We start from the raw sequence: 7,902 nt of genomic DNA on the forward strand, positions 1-7,902 counted from the left end.
TCATTTTCGAGCAGGACTTGGCACCTGCCCACACTGTCAAATGCACCAAAACCTGGTTCAATGACCGTGGGATTACTGTGCCTGATTGGCCAACAAACTCGCCTGACCTGAACCCCATAGAGAATCTATGGGGCATTGCCAAGAGAAAGATGAGAGACATGAGACCGAACAATGCAGAAGAGCTGAAAGCCGCTATTGAAGCATCCTGGTCTTCCATAACACCTCAGCAGTGCCATAGGCTGATAGCTTCCATGCCACACTGCCTTGAGGCAGTAATTGCTGCAAAAGGGGGCCCAAACCAAGTACTGAGTACATGTGCATGCTTATACTTTTCAGAGGTCCGATATTGTTCTATGTACAATCCTTGTTTTATTGATTGCATGTAATATTCTAATTTTCTGAGATGGTGGATTTGGGGTTTTCAAGAGCTGCAAGCCATAATCATCACAATTATGACAAATCACGGCTTGAACTATCTTGCTTTGCATTTAACGAGTCTATCTCATACATTAGTTTCACCTTTTAAGTTGCATTACTGAAATAAATGAACTTTTGCAAGATATTCTAGTTTTTCGAGTTTCACCTGTATATCCTTCCAATGCAGGGTTTGGGTTTGACTAGTCTAGAGAAAGGAAGGCAAGACAAGAAACAATGGATGGGAACTAATCAAGGAGAGAAGCATTCTGGAATTAAGGGGAAACTGTCTAACAGTGAGAACAATTAAGCAATGGAACAGCTGGCTGGAAAGGCACTTGACTGAAATGGTCTAGGGCAGAGGTCGGCAAACCTAAACACTCAGAGAGCCATTTGGACCCGTTTCCCACAGAAAAGAAAACACAGGGAGCCACAAAGGTCCTAACCGGAAGCCCCCTGTTCAATTCTGAAGCTGACCAGAAGTTCAGTTCCCCCACCCACTTTTTCCTTTACCTGTCATAACCAAAAGCCCTATCAATTGTGAAGACAACTGGAAAATCCTCCCCTTGCCATAGAGTCTTCTCGTGGTGCACTGTGCTTCTCCCCCCCTCCCATGGAAGCTCCTCTCAAAATTGTGGCGCCGACCAGTGACGGAGCCGCAGCAGAGGGAGGAAAGAGCCACATGCGGCTCCAGAGCCGCAGTTTGCTGAACCCCTGGTCTAGGGTCTCCTGCTTAAACGGGGTGGGACTAGAAGACCTCCAAGGTCCCTTCCAGCTCTATTCTGATCGATTGATTGATTTGTTGGGGAGTAGTTATGGATTTCCAGAGAGGAAAAAATTGCATACTACAGGAACCAGGAGCACCACTCAGGTGACCCCGAGGACACAGATAAGCCTCCAAGTGCTTCAACAAACCTCTAAAAAGGATGGAAATGACCAGCTGTCTGCAAGGAATATAAATCCTTCCCTTCCCCCCCTCCCCATCCTGTCAGAGCTGAAGAAGCTTCTTGGATGAGAAGCGAAAGTTCTTCAAAACGAAGAAGAAACAAGAAAGTCCAGTTTGCCTCCTGAAAAAGCACCTTTGGGACCTAACAGGGAGCTCTGATTGAGCTGGAAGGCAAACTTGCTGGTTGTGAAAGAGTCTTTTTCAACGTTGCAAAAGCCATCTGGTACGGTTGTTTATTCTCAATAAACAATTGGAGATTCTCAATCTTCCTGGCCGTGGTTGTCCCAAAGGTGCTTTTTCTTTTTTTCCCAAAAGGCACCTGGACTTTCTTGTTGTTTTCATTTGAAAACCCTTTGTGAAACGTTTCCAAAGAACAAAAAAAACAACAACAACAACAACATGAAAATCCAGTTGCCTCTTGAAAAAAGCATCTTGCAGTTGTTTATGCAAGTTAGTGTGTTTAACCTGCCTGTCACATTTTAGTTTTGTTCATTCGAATTTGTAATTGTTGCTTGACAAATCTATTTCTATATATAAAACCAGCTGTTAACTCTGGACCCTCTGGAACGGCTCGAGCAATTTCAACCAAACTTTGTACACAGACAGATAACTTACTCTCTGGAAACTAATACTGTGGGGGTAAGACACCCCTAACACCCCTCGGGGGGTATGTTCTGCTAAAATACAGCCTGTTGTGCCTTACAGTGGCTTCTACTGTACTGCCATAAAATGGCTTCTACTGTGCAGAGCAGTGGAGTTGCCATGGTAACGGCTTCACAGTACTCCACAAAGGGGCTCCCTCTGGCAAGGGGGAAAATCCAACTGTTCTGTACCGAGAACGGTGGGTGATTGCCGAAGTAACTGAGGCAAGGACAGGAATAAAGGCTAACAAGTTTATTCCTTAACAATAACAAGCTAACAGTGGAAACCGTCTCCGAGACAGGCACAGCGCGGCTTCTCATCTGACAGCTCCCTTTCATACTCGGGGCTGTCAGATGGTAAGCCAATCAGCTGTCGGCTGTCTCCCGCCAATACACAACATGGTGAGCATGCTCAGAACGTGACACCAACATTAGAAATTAAGGTGGTATTACTTTTCTTGACGCTTCTGGGTTTAGAGGGAAAACATTTTCAGGGAAGTAATTTAATTGTCACCGAAATCAGGGCTTTTCCTGTCCAATTCAGGATTAGGATAAATAAATAGCCAAAAATTGCTGGGTTATCAGATAATAGTAAATAAATAAAAATGTGTCTGCCCAGGTGAAAAACAGTGGAACAATAATGATAATTCCCTTCCTTTTTTTTTTAAAGAAAAGATCCTGTTTGTTGAGTTTTAGATGGGGGAACAGCCAAGATGTCAGAGAAGGAAAATCCATATAAAACAAGGTTCAGACATTTTAAACCCACGTTAATAAAACATTTAACAAGCAGTGCCTAAAAATTAAACTCGTAAGCTACTTTCTCTCAATGACAATGTGATGTAACAGGACAGATTGATTTAAACACGGAGCAGAGAGTGGTTTGCGTATTACTTATCCGATCTCATTGATTACACTATTGTGTAATAGTATTCTTGCTTCACCCACTTTTAAAATTCTTTTATCTCCTCTGGCTCAGTTTCTTAGGGCAGGCCGTGACATGACTTTCAAGGCCTGTGGATTAATAAAGTTTTATATTCTTCTTTTACCCACTTTTCAATATTTCCACTTGAACCACGTCCATGGGTGAAGGTTTGCAGAAAGGAAGAAATGTTGAGGAAAACTTCTTCAATCAACTGCCCAAAAGGCCTGGTGCCAAATAGAAAAGCAAAGTTAGAGCTCGCTATCCAGGAGGCTGTGTAGTAATCTGGTGAGATCACGAATGGATCGCTTCTATCCCCATTGCTTGATCTTGATCGGGAACATCACAGTGGCTCAGGGGCTAAGACGCTGAGCTTGTTGATGAGAAAGGTCGGCAGTTCGGTGGTTTGAATCCCTAGCGCCACGTAACAGCGTGACCTCCCATTACTTATCCCAGCTCCTGCCAACCTAGCAGTTCGAAAGCATGATAAAATGCAAGTAGAAAAATAGGAACCACCTTTGGTGGGAAATTGCAAGAGCTGAGGTGGTGCAGTACTGCAGGCCACTTCAGCTGACTGTTATCTGCAGTTCAGCGGTTCTAATCTCACCGGCTCAAGGTTGACTCAGCCTTCCATCCTTCTGAGGTGGGTGAAATGAGGACCCAGACTGTGGGGGTGATATGCTGACTCTGTAAACCGCTTAGAGAGGGCTGAAAGTATATAAGTCTAACTGCTATTGCTATTGCTAAATTAAGGTAAGTAGAACAGCTGGGGGTGGTGTGGGAGAATCCACTGTGCCATGCGATTTAGATTAGTTAGAAAGCAGGAAATCCGATGATTCTAGCTAATATAAATCATGCATCACAGCTGATCGTCACCCAGCTGATCGTTGGAAATACCGGTTCGCTCAAACCAGTAGCATTTCACCCCTGCTTTTCAAAGAGGAAAAAAAATGCATCTATTAGCTTTCATCTGCTCGATTTTACAAACTCCCATTTAATTTAGAAATTCAATTTAAATAGAAATTCAGTGCGGCCTATGCTGGCTGAGACTTCTGGGAGTTTAAGGGCACCAGATTGGGAGGATGTGTAATATTCCAGTTTGGCCCATGTGAGTTACATGCCTAGCCACAATTCCCTCGATTTAAGTCATGTTCCGCACTGCAAAACATCATTCGGCCATAATCTATTGCTACAGCTGTCTTTCTGCAGATCTCGCTGAAAGATAAAAATGGAGGTACCCTCGGTTCTTTCACCCCCATTTTCCACCCACCCACCCACCCACCGCTAGCTAAGCCCATTAATTAAGCAATCAGCATGACTAATCAAAACCATTTATCAAAGATTATGACTGGGTCTTTCTAATTGGATTTTAATGGGCATTTGCTCCTTGAAAAAAAACAACCCCCTGTTCTCTGCTGATAGCATTATCTTAGATCCCCACGCATCTGCTTGTGAGAACAAAGAATTTCAGACAATTTGCCTGCGATCAAGCAGTTCCGGTGCTATCTCGCGCCCTGTCAACCTGCAATCTTAATTAAACATCATTCTCATCATATTGCTCGTTGTGACACAGTTATAGCTTTAGTAGCCTCGGTCTTTGATTCTGGGGTTTATTCAGGGATGGGCTTCAAAAAATTTAGCAAGGGGTTCTCTGCCTCGTTGCTGAGTGGGCGTGAGCATGGTGGGCATGGCCTAGTTGGCCTCCTGCACCATGGGGGGAGGGGGCATTTTTATCCTCCCAAGGCTCTGGACTCCGGAGGGAGGGAGGAGGGAGAAAACAGCCTCTCCAGGCTCTGGAGGCCCTCTGGAGGCCAGAAAGAGGCCCATTTCCGGCCTTCCCAAACTTCTGGTACGTGCGTTTTTTGCCCTCCCTGAGCCTCTGTGTGTGCACTGCATTTGCCTGCGTCCAAAATGGGCTGTGTGGGGACTCCTGGGAGGGGAGGGGTGGGCAGGGCCAGCCAGGAGTGAGATTTGTGGGTTTTCTGAACTGCACAGAATCTTAGCAAGAGGTTCTCCCGAAGCCCGGCGAACCCCTAGGAGCAAACCCCTGGGTTTCTTGCAGAAATTTAGCTATGTCATTGTTCTGTTGTAAAGCCCTTAATAGCTTCAAAGTTCTCCAGATACACGGATTTCAAATCCCAGAATTCCATAACCAATTTGGCCCTCCCGGAGAATTCTGGGAATTAAGGTTCTTATAGCGGTGGAAGGTTCCAGCAGTTTTCCCCGAGCTGCTGAGATGCCAAAGAGAGAGAGGCTCGAGATGAGGCTTGCAAAAAGTATGCGCTTTTATTTATGGCCATAGCAAAAGCTGGGTGACAAAACTATATTCAAAACATACGAACAAATGCATGTAAGGAATAGCCACCCCCTGCAAGAGCGGCTCAGAGTATTATATACATTTTGGGCAGATAGAAACAAAGTTTATCCAATCAGATAAAAAGATTTGTTACCAACGAAAAAATAAAAGCAGTCTTTTATTCAAGTTCCCGTCTGTGTCTACTTTATCTGGGGAGAATTCCTATAGCCTTGCGTAAGGGGGTGGCTGCTCCCCTTGGCCAAGTTGTTTTTCGGCAGAATGCTTTAAGGATTTATGAGCCAGGAAAACTCCCTAGTTTAGTTCCTTTATCTATGCAGCCCGTGTAACAGTTCCTTCTATGTTTTCAAGAATGTCCCTAGCTTTGAAGCCAAGAATAGAAGCGAGACGCAGCAGTGAGATAACATTTACAGTCCAGAATTAAGTTTCCAAAAACAACTAATTTCAGACAGTATGCAATTATATAAGCAGAAGTCAATATTGATTCATATTGATTCACATACACCTTCAGTGGAAATAGAGAAGTGTTGTGGCCCGGCAGGAGCCGTTGGAGCTGCCACCAGACTCTGACAGCGAGGGGCCCTATGAGTCGGCCCTGGAGGATGTGGAGGACCCTGGACAGGGTTCCGACTCCGAGCAGGGAGCAGAGAGACTGGTTGGCCATCAGGTGGCGCCTGAGCCTTGGATCAGTTGGGAGGAGACAAGAGAGAGCGATCCAGGAACCAACTGTGAGTTGTTCCAGGATGCACGGCATCGAAGGGCTATTCGGCGTCAAGAGGATGTAATTATGCTCAGCTGATGTCATTAAGCTCCTCTCCCAGACTATAAAAGAGACTGCTTGTGCCACGCCCTTCTTGCACGTTTGAGACTAAAGAGAAACGAACTTGGCAGGCTGGATTGCTGCCAGAGTTTGTTTGCATTGCTGCCAAGGTTTCTCGGACTTGCTGCCAAAGTCCTTATTGCTTTGTTTATTTGGCTTTCAGCCACCGAGAGTCTGGACTTGCTAAGTAAAGGACATTCCATTTTACGCTTGTCTCAGCTTTCGTTACTGAACGGAGGAGGGGGTCAGAACAGAAGATTAGCGTATCTCGTGGGCTATACCTTCATATTCACAAATAAATACAGGTAGTTCTAAACTTATGACCAATCGCTTAGTGACTGTTTAACACATCTCCCTCTACTATTTACGACTCAATTCTGAAGTTCGGACAGCTGGCCCCTCCAGGCAGTCACATGACTGGAAGTCTGGTGCTCAATAACTGGCTGCCTTTGTGGGCATTTGCAGCATTTGAGCCATGGTGGTACAGTGGTTAGAATGCAGTAATGCAGGCTCCTTGTGCTGCCTGCAGGCTGCCTGCAATTTGGCAATTCAAATTTCACCAGGCTCAAGGTTGACTCAGCTTTCCATCCTTCCGAGGTGGGTAAAATGAGGACCCAGATTGTTAGGGAAAATAGGCTAAAACCGCTTAGAGAGGGCTGTAAAGCACTGTAAAGCGGAATATAAGTCTAAGTGCTATTGCTAACCTGCCATCATGTGACTTGATTTTCAATGGTTTTGCCAAAAACTGATATTTACATTCACTTTTTGGCAAAACTGGTCCATTTCAAACCATTGGTTAGCTTGATGACTGTGATGTTCACTTAACAAAAACATTGCAAAAACGGTCACAAAAACCAGTTGGTCACGTGGGTGACCCCATTTATGATTGTCACAATTTACAAGCATGCTGGGCAGGCTCCATTGCGGCTGTAAGTCGAGGGCTACCTGTATCACTCTGCCATTTCCTATAGGCAGAGTTCTCAGCGTAAAGTTTCTCTAACATCCCATTTCTTCAAAGAGTGGAACTATGGTTCTGCTTTTTTTTAAAAAAAGAAGCAAATACATTATTTTTACTCAGCTGTTTGATTTCCTAGCCACTATAAAATCAAATGGGGCCGCGGTGGCTCAGTGGCTAGGACGCTGAGCTTTTCGATCAGAAAGGTCAGCAGTTCGGCGGTTCAAATCCCTAGCGCCAGGTAACGGAGTGAGCTCCCGTTACTTGTCCCAGCTTCTGCCAACCTTGCAGTTCGAAAGCATGTAAAAATGCAAGTAGAAAAACAGGAACCCCCTTTGGTAGGAAGGTAACAGCGTTCCGTGCGCCTTCGGAATTTAATCATGCCGGCCACATGACCAGGGAGATGTCTTCGGACAGCGCTGGCTCTTCGGCTTTGAAACAGAGATGAGCACCGCCCCCAGAGTCAGGCACGACTAGCACATATGTGCGAGGGGAACCTTTACCTTTTTGTATTGTCTTATTTATTTCCCTTCCCCTGTTTATTGTGAGCCGCCCGGAGTCCTTCGGGAGTGGGCGGCATACAAAACTAATAAACACACAACACAACTTACCTATAAAATCAAATAGATCTTGATGCCAGAGCTGATACTTTTTGCCCTGCAATTCTAAAATTTAACAAATTTGTGTTCTTGGGGGTGTTAACATTCGTAAGTCCACCGTTCTTTGAACAGCCTTAAGTTTTGCAACTGTCTGGCTTGGTTGGAGACATTTACGCAGCCGGCTCTTCGGTTTCTCTCTTGCAAGCCCCGCTCGCCGGGCTCTCCTCCGTAGTGGTTCACTGATCTCATAGATTCTCATTACACACTTGCATGCACAGCCACATCTGCCCGTAC

Source organism: Thamnophis elegans, chromosome 7 (assembly GCF_009769535.1).
Source record: "Thamnophis elegans isolate rThaEle1 chromosome 7, rThaEle1.pri, whole genome shotgun sequence".
Classification (NCBI taxonomy): Eukaryota; Metazoa; Chordata; class Lepidosauria; order Squamata; family Colubridae; genus Thamnophis; species Thamnophis elegans.